Genomic DNA, 15,851 nt, shown 5'->3' on the forward strand with positions numbered 1-15,851 from the left:
AAGATAGTATAAAGTAGTAGCTTCCTATTTTCTTTACAGCAGTTATAAGTATAAATATAAATTTACCTCTTACTTTATGGTTACATCGTGATTTTCATTTTTTTCTATAATCTATTTTTTTTAATCATCAAAACCATAAATCATCAGTTCATCTTTTTTCTGTTTCACGCAAAAAGCCTATAAAGGGTTTCCAGTCAACCATAAACTTAGATAATGTCTTTTTTCAAAGAAGTCAGTTTGGCCATCTCTGTAAGTTCCATCATCTTCGCTATCCATTCCTCCATTGTGGGTAATGTCGGATCTTTCCACTTCTGTGCATATAATAATCCCGCTGCGGTTACCATGTATAAAAACAAAGTTCCATGACTTTTTTCCAACTGTTTATCCATCAGTCCCCAAAGAAAAGCCTCTGGTTTCAATTATATATTAATCTTTAAAATCTTCTGAATGTTATAAAAATTCTCTTTAAGATTATAACATAGTGTAAATTTCAGTCCTTTCAACCACATATTCTCCCATTGTTCCATCTGAATATTGTAACCAAAGTTTTTAGCCCACTACATTATTTCACTTCTTCTTCTTCTGTCTCAAATTTCAATAAAAGTTCATACATTTTAGCAATAACATGTTCATCATTGATACACAATTCTATTTCAAACTCAGTCTTACGTTGCTCAAAACCACAAAATCTTTTATCTACCTTAATCTTTCTAATAATTGTACATAAGTAAACCACTGACAAGTGTATCCTTCTGCCTCCAAATTTTCTCTCTATTTTATTTTACACACCCCTTGACAAAATTCTAATATGCCACCATAAGTCAACCATTTGCTTTTACTTAGCATTTCTCTTCTGTAATATGCTTCTTGTGCTGAGAGCCATAATGGTATTTTCAGACACAACCTGGGTTTGTATCTATTCCGTATTCTCAATATGGCACACCTAACAAAATGATTTTTGAAATCTACATTAATCTTAGCTTTGTTGTACCGTCAGTATCCATGCCATCCAAATCTCAGATCGTGTCCTTCTAACTCCAAAAGCCTTCTGTTCCTCAGCAACATCTACTGTTTTATCCAAAGCAAACACCAAGCTGCAAAGTATAATTTCAAATCAGGTAAACCTCCTCTTTCTTTTACATAAACACCTTATATTAACTCAGAGTTTTTTTCTATGCCACACCTATCCTTCTGCCATTGTTTAAATGGCACATCCATTGTTAAAACCAGTACTGTCCAGAACCAGGATGAACAAAAGAGGCGACAGTGGGTCTTGTTCATTTTTGTATCTCGCATGGTTTCGTTGGATCAGCATTACCAATGATTTCTGCTTTCTGTGAAGTATAAGTACCATTTTCTACAATTCTCTCCAAAATTCGCATCTTCTAAAACTTTAAATAAGAAAGTCCAGTTCAAATTGTCAAAAGCCTTCTCTGCATCTAAAAAAGTCAGTGCAGCTTGTTTTTCATTGTGTTGTTCCAAATACAGTGGTACCTCGGGTCATGAACGCTTCTGTTCACAACCAATTCGGGTCACGAACAGCACCGTTCCCAAAATTTTGCCTCCGTTTGCGAACTCCGCATCGGGTGACGAACAGGATCCGCGGCCATTTTCCCTGCCGTGACACGTGGTCGTGGCTTCCTGTAGGGAGGGGGATTCTCCCTCCAAGCAAGAACCACCTCCCCACCCGCCTTCCTGTCCTCCACGCCAGAAGTCGCCTCAAGCAAGGTTAGCGTTCTCTCTCTTCGTACTGCACTGTACTGTATTTTGTTTCATATTTTTGTGGTTTTAAAAAAAATACATATGGTTCAGAACGGATTAACCGTAATTACATTGAACCTTATGGGAAAATTTGATTCGGGACACGACCAAAATCGGTTGGCGACCAAATTCGGAGGGGTCAGAACGGATTAACCGTATTTACATTGAACCTTATGGGAAAATTTGATTCGGGTCGCGACCAATTTGGGTCGCGACCAGAGTCGCGGAACGAATTAAGTTCGTGACCCAAGGTACCACTGTATTCTAAAATATCCAACACATTTCTAACATTGTCCTTTAACTGTCTTTTACGGAAAGACCCACATTGGTCTTCATGGATAAATTCTTGCAAAATTGTTTTCAGTCTATCATCTAGAATCATTGTGAACAACTTATCATAATCAATGATGATTTTGGTCTGCAATTTCTTGTTAAAGTCAAATCCTGTCCCTCTTTAGGTATTAGTGCTATATTAGCCTCTTTCCAAGTCTCTGGCATCTTTCCTCCCAGTAAAATAGAATTCACTGTATTTTGTAAAGGTTGTAAAAGTTCATCTTCACAGCATTTGTAATAAAAAACTGATAATCCATCTAGCCCAGGAGCTTTTCCTAATTTAATCTTTTTTATAGCTTCTGAAACTTCTCTTATTGTTATATAGTAGGTCCATTCATAATCTATCCTTGGTTCTCTGTAAGCCTTGGTAGATTTTTTTTTTTTTAGATATTCATCTGTTTTCTCCAGAGGAATATCATGTCCTTTATACAAATTAGAGTACTACTGATAAAACACTTTCTCCATAGCCACATTGTCCGTTAATACCATCTCTCTCTCTTGAAGTTTCGATACCATTTTCTTTTCTTTTCTTTCTTAATTTATACGCTAACCATTTTCCTGGTGTATTTGCCAATTTTTTATTTTTTTTTTTGCTTTTCATAATCCATTTTTATTTCTATTTCTCTTACCATTAACATAGATAACTGTTGCTGTAATAGCTTAATTTGTTAAGAAATATTTGTCTTCTCTGGAAACTTCTTTAGTTCTCTCTTTTTTTATTTTTTCTTTTCCTATGGTTTTATGATGGATCCCAGATTACCTCTTCTGTCATAATTCCTAGGATGTTTTATTTAGTATGCCTGCAGCCACCTACTTGTTCCCTTCTCCTTTTTCCTTGAGTCCAATTACATTAAAAGATTCTTTGCCCCCTTTCTCACTAAATCAGATCAAACCTTTATTATGGTCATAGACCAGCGTAAGGGAGGTGGTGTACAGTCATTAAAAAAGCATAAAGGATCCATCAAGAGTAAAAATAAAAATCTAAATTTAAAAAACTTATGAAAAGCTAGAAGATATAAAAGATAGATGAATTAAAAACTAAAAGTATATATAAAAGGCAAGAATCTAAAAGAAGGGGTAGAAGCATTAGATGAGTATAGGAGAGCACAAAAGGTTAGTATGTGGAAGACTGTAATCTTTCTCACTAGCGTGGAAGTGCCTGTTATTAAATCATTCTGAGATGAGTGATCACTGAATATTTTCTTTCTTCTAATTCCCTTACAATGTTTGTTTGGGAAAGTTGTAAGAGAAAGGAGGTTAAGAGTCACAACTAGGAGCAACTTTCAGGATAATTCCAAGATAAGGCTTAAAGACCTGAACATTTTAATCTGTTCTCTAGTGACACAGTGCATGCCAGGATTTAAGGGGCTTTCTTTCCAAGTGTTATTGACGATTTATCATGTCAATAAAGGGATGCATATATTTGCCTTCCCTACACTTGCCATACACAACTTCAACCTCTGCATGTGCACCCACTCAATATGCCAATGCCTTAAAATAAAGTGATCTTCAGTGCTTCCAAGTAGCAGATTGAGCAGCTGAAAGGAATCATCTTTCTGGGGGGAAAAAACCCTGCACCATATTAGATATACCATTTCTCATTAAATATGAAAGCCTGATGCTTTATATAATTTTTACAGCCCTTTGGCTCAGCCAGAACTCTTTCTGATGCAAAGATCAGACTTTCCAACATCAACAAAAGGCTTATTTATAACTTCCTTGGTGAGTTCATCTCAGGAACTGAGATGAAAAGTGCCTTGGTCTTGTTGATTGTCGAATAAAAGAGGGTCCTTAAGGTGGTGGCTCCATTTCTCCTCCAAGGAGGGGTTTCACTTGAACGTTTGAAGTTTAAACACTCGCCAAGATGATTAGGACTAACAATGCAGGCATTTCTTTAAAAAGAAATTAGGAAAATGTATGGAGCAGCAGAAGTTTGACTGCTGTTGGAATGGGTCTTACTGCATTAGCAGAGAATTGATTCTCACTCCACTCATCTCCTACTATATAATTCTGTACAAGTGCCCCAACACCATCTTAGTATATCAGAATATCTGCATAGAATTGAGTGTCTTTTTAGTTTTGCATGGATTCCAAAACAATGTAACCTAGTCTTCCGAAGCTTCATACTATTTTATTACTGAAGTTGTAATCCTGCCATTTGTAGTTCTTGCTATTATTCTTGCCGCTGTTGATTTTATCACCTTGCACCCTTTTCTGGTTCTTTGATTGTTTTATCTTGTTTACAATATGCCTTGAATTTATCTGCTGCCAGAGAACTGAGGCTTACTGAGCCATCTAAAAGTACAAAAAAGAAAGTGTGGCAAATTTAGAACCTATAAATATAAGAGAGGTGAGAGTGGACTAATGGTAGATATCATGCCCAGCTTTAGAGTACAAGAGGATTGGTTGAAGAGACTTGTGAAAGACTTTCTTTGCTGGATTATTTTTAAGATGAAAGTGTCTGTAAACACTTAGTAGAAGAACCTTGCTTCTTTTTCATTTATTGCAATGGATTTAATGTTATATGGGAATTTTGGAAGGCTCGTGCACCATTCTTTAGTGTCCACCACCACCACTTGCTTTCTATGTCAGTGTCACACTTTCTCTCCCTTGTTTGGTGACCATTTAAGCCAACAGCCCAGAAACAGCAGCATGAGGGAAAACCCAGTAAACAGAAATAATTTTGGCAATTCCATTTTCATTGCTTAGCTTGACTGCTTCGAATGAAAGGACCATACCATGGATGGGGGACTTGCACGCATCCACAGTGCATGGTCCAAAAAGCCATGGTGGCCGTGATGTTGCAGTTAAAGCTCTGCACGTTTCTAAGTACATTAAAAAATGGGGAGAGATTTGACTGCACCATTGTGGCCATCTTTTTTTAACCATACCTTTTTTCTGACCATACCTTGAGGACACCTCTGCTTCCACCTGTGGGGTGGTGTCCTCATTGCCACTCCCTTCTGCCCTCTTCCTTTTGAGACATTTCACATTTCTTCTCCTTATTCCCATTGCATTGCCTCCTCTTACCAAATTGGCATATCTTTATTCCTCCCTCCCCCTCTGGTTTTTTCCATCCGGTTCTCAATCCACATTGCAATCATCTCAGCGCAGTTCTTTCACTCAATGGGCAGGTTTTGATGTCCTCTCCAGTTAGGGTGGTTGCCTGGAGGAAGAGAAAGTGGGAATATCCTTATGCGTCTGAAGAGACCCAATCTTCTAATGTCAGAAAACAGATCTGCTGAATGTCAGCTACACAGAAGGCTGCAGCGATGGAGCCTCCAGCCTGTCACCACCCAAAAACTTCGGAGTGAAATATCCCAAGGGCTGCTCGCCAAAACTGTTCTATTCCCATGGCTGGGAAATGCTCTTGGCAGCGACTGAAGAGAAAGTCGCATGGGCCAAATCTTTAAGTCTTTCCCCCTCCACCCACCCATCCATAAATGCACCAGTGATTTACTCTCCAAGCAACCCTTCCATTGAAAGAAAATGGAGGGTTTTGTCTACCTGGGGCTCATTTTTTGGAGAACCAACCCACAAATGTTTCTTGCAAGGAAATGTAAGATTGGGACTGTGGGAAAGATCAGCCAATTCACTTCTGAGGCTGGATTGCAAATTTGCTTTTACTTCATGAAGAAGTTGGCAAAGGATCCTGGGGAATAATAATCAGAAGCCTTGGGGTGCGCTAAAATCTCTCCAAAATTCCTGGTGGTTTGTCCATAAAGCAGCATGGCAGCAATATTCTTTTAAAAATGAAATAGGGGGATTTTCCTCCAAGCTTAAGTAATAAGCTTCAGAGAAACTGATTTCCCCCTCTCTATTTTCCAAGTGGCACAGAGTTTCTTTACAACCACATTCTATCTTTCAACTGTGTGTGTTTCTGCAGGAAAAAATTGCACAAGAGCGATTCTTTTCCTTTATTTCCAAGAGTGAATTTTCTTTTGAGCAGAAAGACGATTCTGATCCTTCTCCTTCTCCTTCTCCTCTTCGTCTTGATCTCTGATCTGCAAAAGCATTCTGGATACTCTGCCAAGAGTAAGGACTTTCCTTTAGAGGAGGAATTAGAACTGGGAGGAAGCGATCCCTTTCAGAAAAGGGAGCCGGCTGTGTGCCTCTGCGCTATTCGATTGAACTCTTTCTCCACTTATCTGGCTTCTATTGGCAACTTCACTGATACACGGGAGGGAGAGAAAGAAGCTGAACTGGGGCAAAGGGGGGCAATGGAAAGAGGAAGGGAAAATAAAAGGGGAAGGAAGGAAGGATGGGCCCTCCAACTTGGGGAACTTTCCTGGGCCATGCGGGGCTCCCAGGCCGTTGCCAGCCATTGTTTCTCCTCGGGAGTCTGCCAGAAAGCTCGGCTAATCCAAGCGCTGGGAGGGGAGCCGGAGCTGTCCTCCGGCCGCCCCCCCCCCCCGCCCGCGGCCCCTGCCTTGCCAGGGGAACGGAGGGGCTCGGAGCTGGAGCGGCTCCTCGGAGGCGGAGGCCAGCGAGGGGTCAGCGAGAGCGGGAAAGGCGCCCAGAGGCCGCCGCCAGCGAGGGCGAGCAGCCCAAACCCGTCCGGCTGCGCCGCGCCCGGGCAAAGCGGCGCGCGGCGCTCCGCAGCAGCCCCTGGAGGGTCGGCAGAGAAGTGGCCCGCCGGCGGGGGCGGCCTCCCCGTCGGCCAGCGGGGACTCGCATGGCGCCCTTCGCCTGGGTCCCCGGGCTTCGGCGCCCGCCGCGTCCCAGCGCCGCAGCGAGCCCGGGGGATGACGCGGAGCTGGCGGAGCTGGCGGAGGGGGAAGGACGAGGCGGCCGAGCCCCGCGCCTCTGCCCGGCCGAGCTGGACTCCGCGCCGCCTGCCCTGGCTCTGCTCTGCCTTCGGCTCGCCGCCTCCCTTTCCGAAGGTAAGCCGAGGTGCGCGCCCGGCCGCCAGGGAAGGCGGGAAGCGGGGCGCCGGTGCTGCAGTCCCCGCCACCGGCTGCCTGCTGGCGGCGAACCGGCGGGGGGGGGGAGGAGGAGGAGAGTCCTCCGGCCAGCAGAGCTCGCGCCCTCGCCGAGCGCCGCCGCAATCAGTGCCCGGGCTGGCAAGCGCCCCCTCCCCCGCGCGCTGAAAAGTTGCACGGGAGGGAGGCCAGCCCCCCCTCGCCCCGCTGCGCTCCGCTTCGCCTCCCTGCGGGCTGCGCGAGGGGCAGACCGACTCCTGCTGCCGCGCTTCTGTTTGCCTTGGCATTTGCGCCGAGGTCGGAATGGGAAGGCGGCTGGGCTGGGGCGCTCCCGGCTGCCGGAGCCGAGGCATGAAGGAACAGAGCGGAGCGGAGGAGACGGAACGGCGGGCAGCGGCGGGAGCAGCCCGCTTTGGAGTCGCAGCCGGTGTGTTTACCCGCGGGAGGCGCGGGCTCAGCAAGAGGACCGCGGCGGGGGGGCGGGTGAGCGAGACGGGGAGGCTTTCGAGAGGCCGGAGGAGGAGGAGTGGCGGGGGCGGGGGCGGGGGCAGCGGGCTGGCGGGCTGCGGGCGAGCTCTGTTGTGGCGGAGCCGTCCGGGTGCGCGAGTCGGGTGGCTTGCAGGGGGGCTCGGCGCTCGTAGCGGTGCGGAGGAGGAGGAGGAGGAGGAGGAAGCTGGCGACCGGGCCGGGAAGGTCGGGAGTGGAGGAAGACTAGCCAGCCGCAGGAACCGGGCTTCGGGCTGGCCGGCATGCCCTGCCAGCCCCGGCCGGCAGCACCAGACGCCGCCGCCGCAGAGGCGAGCGTTGAGGTCCGCCGAGCGACGGGTGAGCGAGGCGCTTAGCTCGCGACTGGCCCCTCGGAGAGTCTTAAGGGCGCTCCTCGGCCTGGCGGCGGCGGGGGCAACCGAGACGGCGAGCCTCTCTCCGCGAGCCTTCGCAGGGACGGCTGCTCCAGCCGGGGCAGCCGCGAGCAGCTTCACGGCTCCCCTTCGGCTCCAGTCCTTTGCCTTGGCCGGGTCCCGGAGCGGGGGCGGGGGGCGTTGGCGTGCAGGATCTGGACTCCGTGGAGCAGAAAGCCCGAGTGGGCGAGATCGTCCACCCTCGCCAACCCTTCGTAGCCCTGATCCAAACCGGCATGAAGGGCTGCCGCCAACTGCGCTCTGGAATCCCCAGGCAGACGCCCCCCCCCCCCCGGCTTCTCCAGTTTCCTTTTCTCGGGGGTGTAAGACCTCTGCCGTTTCCTTTTTTTTTTTTTTAATTCGGCCCTGGAAAATCTGCATGAATTAACGAGCAGGCCCTAAGATGTGTTTGGGAGGGTGGGAAAAAGCGGGTTCGGGGGCAATAGGAGGAGTGTCCGGTTGCTTGTAAGGACGGTCCTGATGATCCCTGGGTGACCCAGTCTGCAAGAGGATTCACTGACCTACTCCGTTATTCTTTCTCCTGGGATGTCTTGCATCCCTCTTGGCAGCTGGAACTTTTCATGGGGGTAAAGCAAAATAAGTGGTGAAAAGTGACAGCCCCCCCCCCCCCGGAAGAGGGTGAGCCAACCCAGATGACAGGAGCTGTTGACCCATAGCTCACTAGGGAGGAGAGGCCTAATTATCCACATGTCCCAGAGATGCAGGGGGCTGGCTCCCCAGCTCAAAGTGTGGGGCATGAAAATGGGTGTGACCCAGCCATAAGTCCCTCCCACCAAACTGGGATGACACCTGATCGCCATTTGTATGTGTGGGTCTCCTGCCCCATACACCCCATCCTGCCAAGTGATAACTAAACTCCGAGAGTAGCTCTCCTTTCTGGAACCTGACTGAATCAGCCTGGCATTGGGAGGTAGGGGGAGCTGTCTTTCAAACTTTCCATCAAATATGGATAGAAACAGTGCAGGGCTAATTCCGAATGGCCTTGTCCTCCTCCTCTTCTGCTGAAAGCAAAGGGCTGAAATGCAAAAAGGAAACTTATTTCTCAAACCCCCCCCCCCATCTTTTCCCTTTACAGAATTGCTCTACAGGTCCCAACTGGTCAAACTGGGTACAGACATTTTTGCTGAGAAAGTTGGAAAGGTCCCCATTCATAAGTGATCACTCTTGGGTATCCATAACAGTTCACCTCCTTCTCTTCAATTTCAAAACAATTTCTTTTCAACTGGTTTTGAACTTCACCCTTCCATAGAAAGCATAACTGAGGGCATGTGTGAGGGGGGACCTCACTTTAGTAATTCAGGAGTAATGCTGGTTGTTGGGTTGGGTTGGTCCTAGGAACAGTCTTGCCTTAAGACTAATGAGTCACTGTCCCCCGTCCCCCCCGCATCTCCCGGTTGTGAGTGATGGTAGATATCACACTCCCTTTGCTGCCGTATAATTTCTGTTGAATGTGCATGAAATGAAATGTCAGCCTTGTGCCAGTTCTGGTGTGCTCCAACATTGTATCAGATTTATGGAGGGGTGGTGGTAGAGGCAGAACCTAAACCAGAACGAGGCATACAGGGAGATACATTTAATTTTATTTCTATGTACATCAGCAGTAAATACGACTGACTGGATACAATCTATGAATATATGCTGGGCACTGAAGAGTGAAGTTTCTGTGTACTAACTATTGCTGTTGCCAATTTAACTCCTTATCAAAAGTATTCCAAAAGTTGCTCAAGCTAATGTTACCATTTACAAAATAATTCCCCTGAATCGTTATTTAGCACTCCTTTCAGAAGAGCAGGGCTTTGCAAACTTTATCAGAAGTTATGTGTAAACTCTTTGCTGATTAAAACATAAGCCATACTGTATTCAGAGGAGCTTATTGTTGGAGAACATTTGAACTGCAATAATAGTTCTGCAGTATTTCTAGGCAGTTATATACAGGTTGGAATTGAAAGTAGTTAAAAAAGGCTACCAGAGATGTTTGTGGCTTTCTTGTTGAGGTTAGGACAGCTTTCAACCCTATGGAATAATTAAAAAATAATTTAGTTTTGAAAACATGTTCAGACAAAGTCTCTCGAATGTTTGTTTTATACACACAATAGTGGAAGAGTGTCCCTACAGAGCTGTCCTATTGCCTCTGTTTTGAAAGTGGAATAGTGTTTTTTAGTTGTGTAGGAAATCCAGTAAATGATAACTATGTTTAATGTGTTAAGTGAGAGGTGTTTTATATTCAGCAGGCAGACCCCGTATAAACATTTCCTCTGCCTCCAATAAATAAAAATGTACAGAGGTTGGCTATTTTTTTTTCCTCTTGTCTATCATAAACTTTAAATACATCCCAGAATGCCTAACAGAAAGCTGAGCTGTAGAAATTCACTTGGAGAAATTTCAGCATGGGTTGAAAAGGGAAGCCGAAAGTGAAAGCGAGTGGCTTGTTTTAAATGTTCCCCAAGCAAGTTGTCATCCTTTTCTTGCTACCTGTGCTCCTCTGTGTCCCTAAAGTCAACGTCACATCCTCAGCGTACTTTGTGTGATGGAAGTGTCTCCAGCAGGCAAAGCCAATAGCTAGCTCTGACAATGCATTCCCCCCCGCCTTCCCATTGAATCATAAGAGTGCAATGTGGTTGCCCAGCTGAACATTGTAGCTTTCTGGCTCTTATTTAGCTGCTTGATCTCAGCTGTCATTCTGAGCATCTTCTGTGACTGCCAGATGTCAAAGCTTAGCACAGAGTTCTCATCTCCTCCTTGAAAGCTGATGTATTCATTCATTCATACCTTTCCTTGTTTTGTTTTGTTTTAAGAAGAAAGGGGATATATGCAAGAGGGCCAAAGTGTGCTGAGGAAGCGGGGGCCAATAGTATGGAAAACTGTTTGGGGGGAGTTTTGTTTTAAGGTTTTTATGGTTCTGTGGTTTTATTGTTGTTGTGAGCCGCCCAGCGTTGCGCTTTAAGATGGACGGCCATACAAATCTTTTAAATAAATAAAACATTTGCACATTTTTTTAAAAAAATCATGTTGGTGTCACAGTTCCTAAAGACAGTCCAAGCAATCTTGGTAGGAGACTTGGCTTTGTTTGGAAGGAAGGTAGACTTCAAGCCTGGGTTACCTATTCAGTGTATCAGCACCCCAAATACAGCAATTAGATCTGGGTGCAAAAGTCATATGTTAAGAATTGCAGATTTTTCAGCCTGGAAATTGGTATTTAGTACTAGAACTGACAGTGCAAAAATCCATGGTTGGGTTATTTAAGGTCAATTATTTTGTTGTTGCTACAGTATTGTTGAAGAGATGGGAAGAGTCAGGCCTCCATTCTGATCTCCAGTATCTACCACATAGTCAACATGTTGCTTGAATGGGTGAAATGCTGAATGTACTTCAGAGCAGATGAAACATAGGCTGGAACTTTCGCTATGAATGTGTTTATTCCAACAGTAGCAACTGAGTGTCTTTGAAGAGTTTTCAAACTGGGCATGAAAGCACCAGCTCTCCTATCTTTATCCCCACTACAGTTGACCATCATCATCGCAGACCGTGACTGCATGGATTTGTCAGATCTTGGGTGATGATAACGATCATTGCAAAAGCCATCTGAGTTAGTGGTCATGACCACTAACTATATCTTGACTTCTTCACCCATTGTGCTAAGCCATATGGCAACTTGTTTGGTTTTAGCTTTGTGTTGTGTAAACTTGGTCATGGTGATTTGGAAACCATGGTTTCTGGGTTGTGTGTATTGCACAATAAACTTGTGATTTATTTATCAAACCATTATGAAGCACACCATCATTTAGAACATGTATGAATCCCATGTAGGGATCCAGTCCTTGTGTAAGCAATTCTCCTCTGTTGTTGAGGCGGTGATTTCTTCCCCTTATTAGCCTGTTGTCAGTTAATTGTGTTGGAAAATTCCGAAGTCTAGTATCTCAGGAGACAGAAATAAGGTTTGTGTCAAGTCCCTGAAAGCCAAATTTCTTAACTCTTTTCCTTCCCCCAGACTGCCAGATTTTTAGTTTTTAAAATGACAGGATAAGAAGTAAATAGATTTCTCCATTCCTTTCAATATGCAGCAAGGGATAATCGCCAATCCAGCATGCATCCATTGTGGAAATATTTATTCTGAGAGCATTACAGCATGGCTGTATTTTTTTTTTTTTAATAAAATGTATTATCACCATTATGGCTTTGATCAGCAATTGCGAAGAATCACAAAAGAGGGCTTTTTTAATTATTATTTTTGCTCCATTAAGAAAAGAAATGAAGTGATTACATACCTATTCATTACACATACCTGTAATTCTAGCCCAGAATGTCAACATGACTTTTCTCAGTTGCAGAAATTAATCATTTCTCCCAGAAGCAGCTCTGGAGTTTGTGGGCAGGAGATCATTTATTATGGAAAAATACTTGTTAATTTTGTTCTTTAAAATCTGGCATCCAAATTAAATCATCCCAAATGTTGATTCTGTCAAAAACTCCTGAGAGGACAGTTGATCTGACTTCTTTGCTTCAGATAAGCTGCTACAGTTGCCGTCAAAATCCATCTAAGCTGTTTTATTAAGTTGTTACTCTGTTTGGTGAGTAGCTGCCAACTTCAGGCTAAAAAAAAAGTATGTTGAGATTTGTTCCCATGTCACATGGAAGAACAGTTTGGTGAAAAATCACATTACGAGCCTTATCGCACTGTTTTTCAACAGATCTCTGTGTGTTGAGGGGGAAATGTCTGTTTTCTTTTCAGGAACATGCCTTAATGGTCATTCCAAAGCAGCTGTTAACAAAAGCTTGGTTTCTTTTAAAAAACAATTTCCTTAAAGACAGAGAAGGAAAGATGCTTCTACTTCCAGATACCATCTCCATACAGCCACAAATATTGAATCTGAAGGACTTTGTGCAGACTTCTTACAGCAAATGAGGATTTCACCCTTCCCCTCAAAACTACCAGAAAAACATGTAGAACCACCAGATTGTTGCATATTAATCTCAAAATTTGCAATGCGGGCATATGGTTTGGGGGGCGGGGGGAGGATTGTTTTTAAATTTAAAGACTTGTTTTGGCTCCAACAATAGGCTGCCAAGATGACTTACCAATGTTGCAGCTAACTATAATTTACAACCAAGGCAAGATGAGAACAAACATTATGATTTACATGCAGATTATGTGTATGAAGTGTATTTCTCTCCCCAACTTTTCAATTCCAATAAGCTTTTGTTCACTAAACTAGATTAGCATTTTAACAACCCCGAAGTGAACTTCAACCATTCTTTCATCTTGGACACTGTATGTGTTGTTAATCCATCATCCTGTCTTTGGCCACACCAAGCTATTGGCTCAATAACCTTTTGGAGAAACTATTCAGTTGTGAACAATGGAGCTGGCAACAGCCCTTTGCCCACCCCTCCCCTTCCATGCCACTGGCAGCATTGTCTGTCTCTGATGACTGAAGTTAACATCCAGAACGGGATGTTTCTTTTGTGTTCAGTAGGCTTAGTCACTTGCTCCAACACAGCTTAGCAGGCACACCTGCAGAGGAATAGAGGCGAGGTTACCAATAGCTGCTGGGACATCTGGCACTGCCAAGCTCTCAGGAGGAGTATATTTATTGATTTGTGGCATTTGTCATTTGCTTTCTCCCCCCCCCCCCAAGGAAAAAAAATCCTCCTTCCTCAATTCAAGGTTAGGCTTGGATATTACAACCTTAGTTTGGAAAGATTTGATTTAGGTTACAGTCTTTGTCCATCAACCTTCCTCCATCAGATGTTGTCCAGATGTATTGGAAGGCAATCGCTGTTAACTTCATCCAGGCTGGGATGATGGTGGAAGTTGTACTGTAGTCCAATATATTGGAAGACACCATGTTGGGGGGAAAAAACATGTATATATTTAAGATAAATAGAACTCTGCTCGACCAAATGGAAAGCTTGTCTAGGCCAGTTGTGTTTCTTGTAAAGTGATTATGATCATCTAAGGTGCTTAGAAGCAGGGCAGAAAAGGAATAACCTTCTTCCACTCTGGATAGCAACTGGTATTTGAAGTCTTGCATTCTGGAGGTATCACACTGTCATTACTAAGCATTAATAGACCTGTCCTTCATTTACATCAGCTGAATTAACTTCTGAGCAAATCTGTGTAGGATTATATCCTTTTTAACGCCTCTGTTTTAGAGCTTATATATTGCTCTATATATAGCTTAAATATTGCTACTGAAAGTGGGAATATTGGATTAACTGACTGATTAAATTGATGACCATTCGGCTCTGTTACAAACAAGTGCCCTCTTGTGAGTCAGATTAGGCTCAACAATGATGATTTACCCCAGACATTCTGGCCCAGTTCAGATATAACACTAAACTACAATATGACATAGCAACACCGTCCTGATATCCTGTTCCATCTCTTGCAAATTTGGAAAGGGGAGAATTAGAAGCATCTATTTCCATTTTAATCCAACCACAAAGTATTATTTTGCCTGAGCCATTAAGTTTTTATTCAGACAAACCATAGTTAAAGCTAGTCAAAATTGATCTTGCTCCCGAAAACAAATGGAAGTTGTGCTAGAAATGGATCAGAGATTACCCAACTCCAGGGCATGTTCATATACCACTAAACTAAGTTCTGTGGCCAAACTTGGCTTATGTGTGCCATTTTAGCCACATAGATCACAATTCAGTTTAGCAAATTACTGCATTAATTTAAGATGCTTTTAAGAATAAATTAAATTAAACCCAGGGACATTGATTTAACTGCTTAGAATTTAGGTTGTTAAGCATCACATGCTTAAAAGAAAAAGTTGTAGCACAGCATTTTTAATAGTTATACATGCTGGAGAAGTTATCAGTAATATATTCAGAATTGATGCTGTATACGTCTTACTTTATTGATTGATCATTGAACATAATAAACTTTTTACTGAAACCACTATTTACAAGCCCAGACCATCATAATAATGAGACTTAACCAATTTTAGCCCCATTGACTTCAGTCTAAACTTAACCAAGAAAGTATTAGATTGCTACAGTAGACAAAGGATTCTCTTTGTGGATAAGAGTTCCAAATATAACCCTTCTCCTCAACTGTGAAGTGGTTCCTGCATATTATTCAACATTTATTTTTGCACCAACTGCAGGCCAGTTGCTTTATGATGTCTAGGAATTTCTCTCTCCAGAGGGCTCAGAACTAGGGTTCAGTAGAAGGAAGACAGTTGGCAGGGAAATGTTGGGCAAGGAGGGTAAACAAAGCAGGAAATTAATCTTAATCCTGAATTAATTGGCTTGCAGTCAAGTCATGAAGTTGTCATTGGATTATTAACTTGATTGGAAATTGGCAGAGAGCTAGGATAAGTCATTAGACCTCAGTTTTATAACAGTCTCTATATCCCTTTGCGTAAAGATTTCGGAAGTTCTTGTATAGGTTATAATTTATTTAAGATCCTGTTCTCCTCTGTCTTACATAAGTATTGAATGGTGCAGTGTACTTAGACTCCCAAATGCCTATTCATGTGCAGGTAGGTCTCGATTAGCGTGGTTAATGAATCCCACAAAATGGTCCCATTATTCAAATTTGTACTATTTGAAGTGATATTTCTATGGAAAATATGGCAATTGGTTCCAGCTCAATGGAAATAGGCAATGAAAATTTTTAAACATAAATTTTTATATGTATATTAATGAAATATTGCAGTAAAGGATAAAAAGAATATACTTTTAATTTAAATGTATGGTTAACAAAGTCACAAAGTAGTTATAGAAAGCAAAATAAAAACAAAAAAATCTGCCATGGATTCAGGTATTCCAACATCTCATCCTATTTTAGCGTTGCTATAACCACATTTATGTCACAGTTACATCACATTTTTGCTCCAATGTAATAATGAGCCTTTTCTTCTTTAAACTCTGACAGAATCTTCCTTTTCTCCATTTCACACAT

At 43.3% G+C, this 15,851-nt stretch overlaps 1 protein-coding gene across 11 annotated transcripts in view; it reads left to right on the forward strand.

Moving 5' to 3' along the window:
- SEMA6D (semaphorin 6D) overlaps window positions 1-15,851 on the forward strand; it is a 129,794-nt gene that overhangs the window by 62,160 nt on the left and 51,783 nt on the right. For 8 of the 11 annotated variants that reach the window (XM_088148548.1, XM_088148555.1, XM_088148553.1 and 5 more), the window contains exon 1: window positions 6,842-6,977. The exons of 1 other annotated variant lie outside the window; for it this stretch is intronic. The gene's annotated coding sequence lies outside the window, so the exon portion shown is untranslated. Of the gene's footprint in view, window positions 1-6,841; window positions 6,978-7,312; window positions 7,444-7,612; window positions 7,842-15,851 lie in introns of those variants that run through there. 2 more of the 11 variants (XM_088148550.1, XM_088148549.1) reach the window with 2 other exon arrangements.

Source organism: Python bivittatus, unplaced genomic scaffold (assembly GCF_059951505.1).
Source record: "Python bivittatus isolate LINGU-HERP-01145 unplaced genomic scaffold, Pbiv_v1 ctg000530_np1212, whole genome shotgun sequence".
Taxonomy (NCBI): domain Eukaryota; kingdom Metazoa; phylum Chordata; class Lepidosauria; order Squamata; family Pythonidae; genus Python; species Python bivittatus.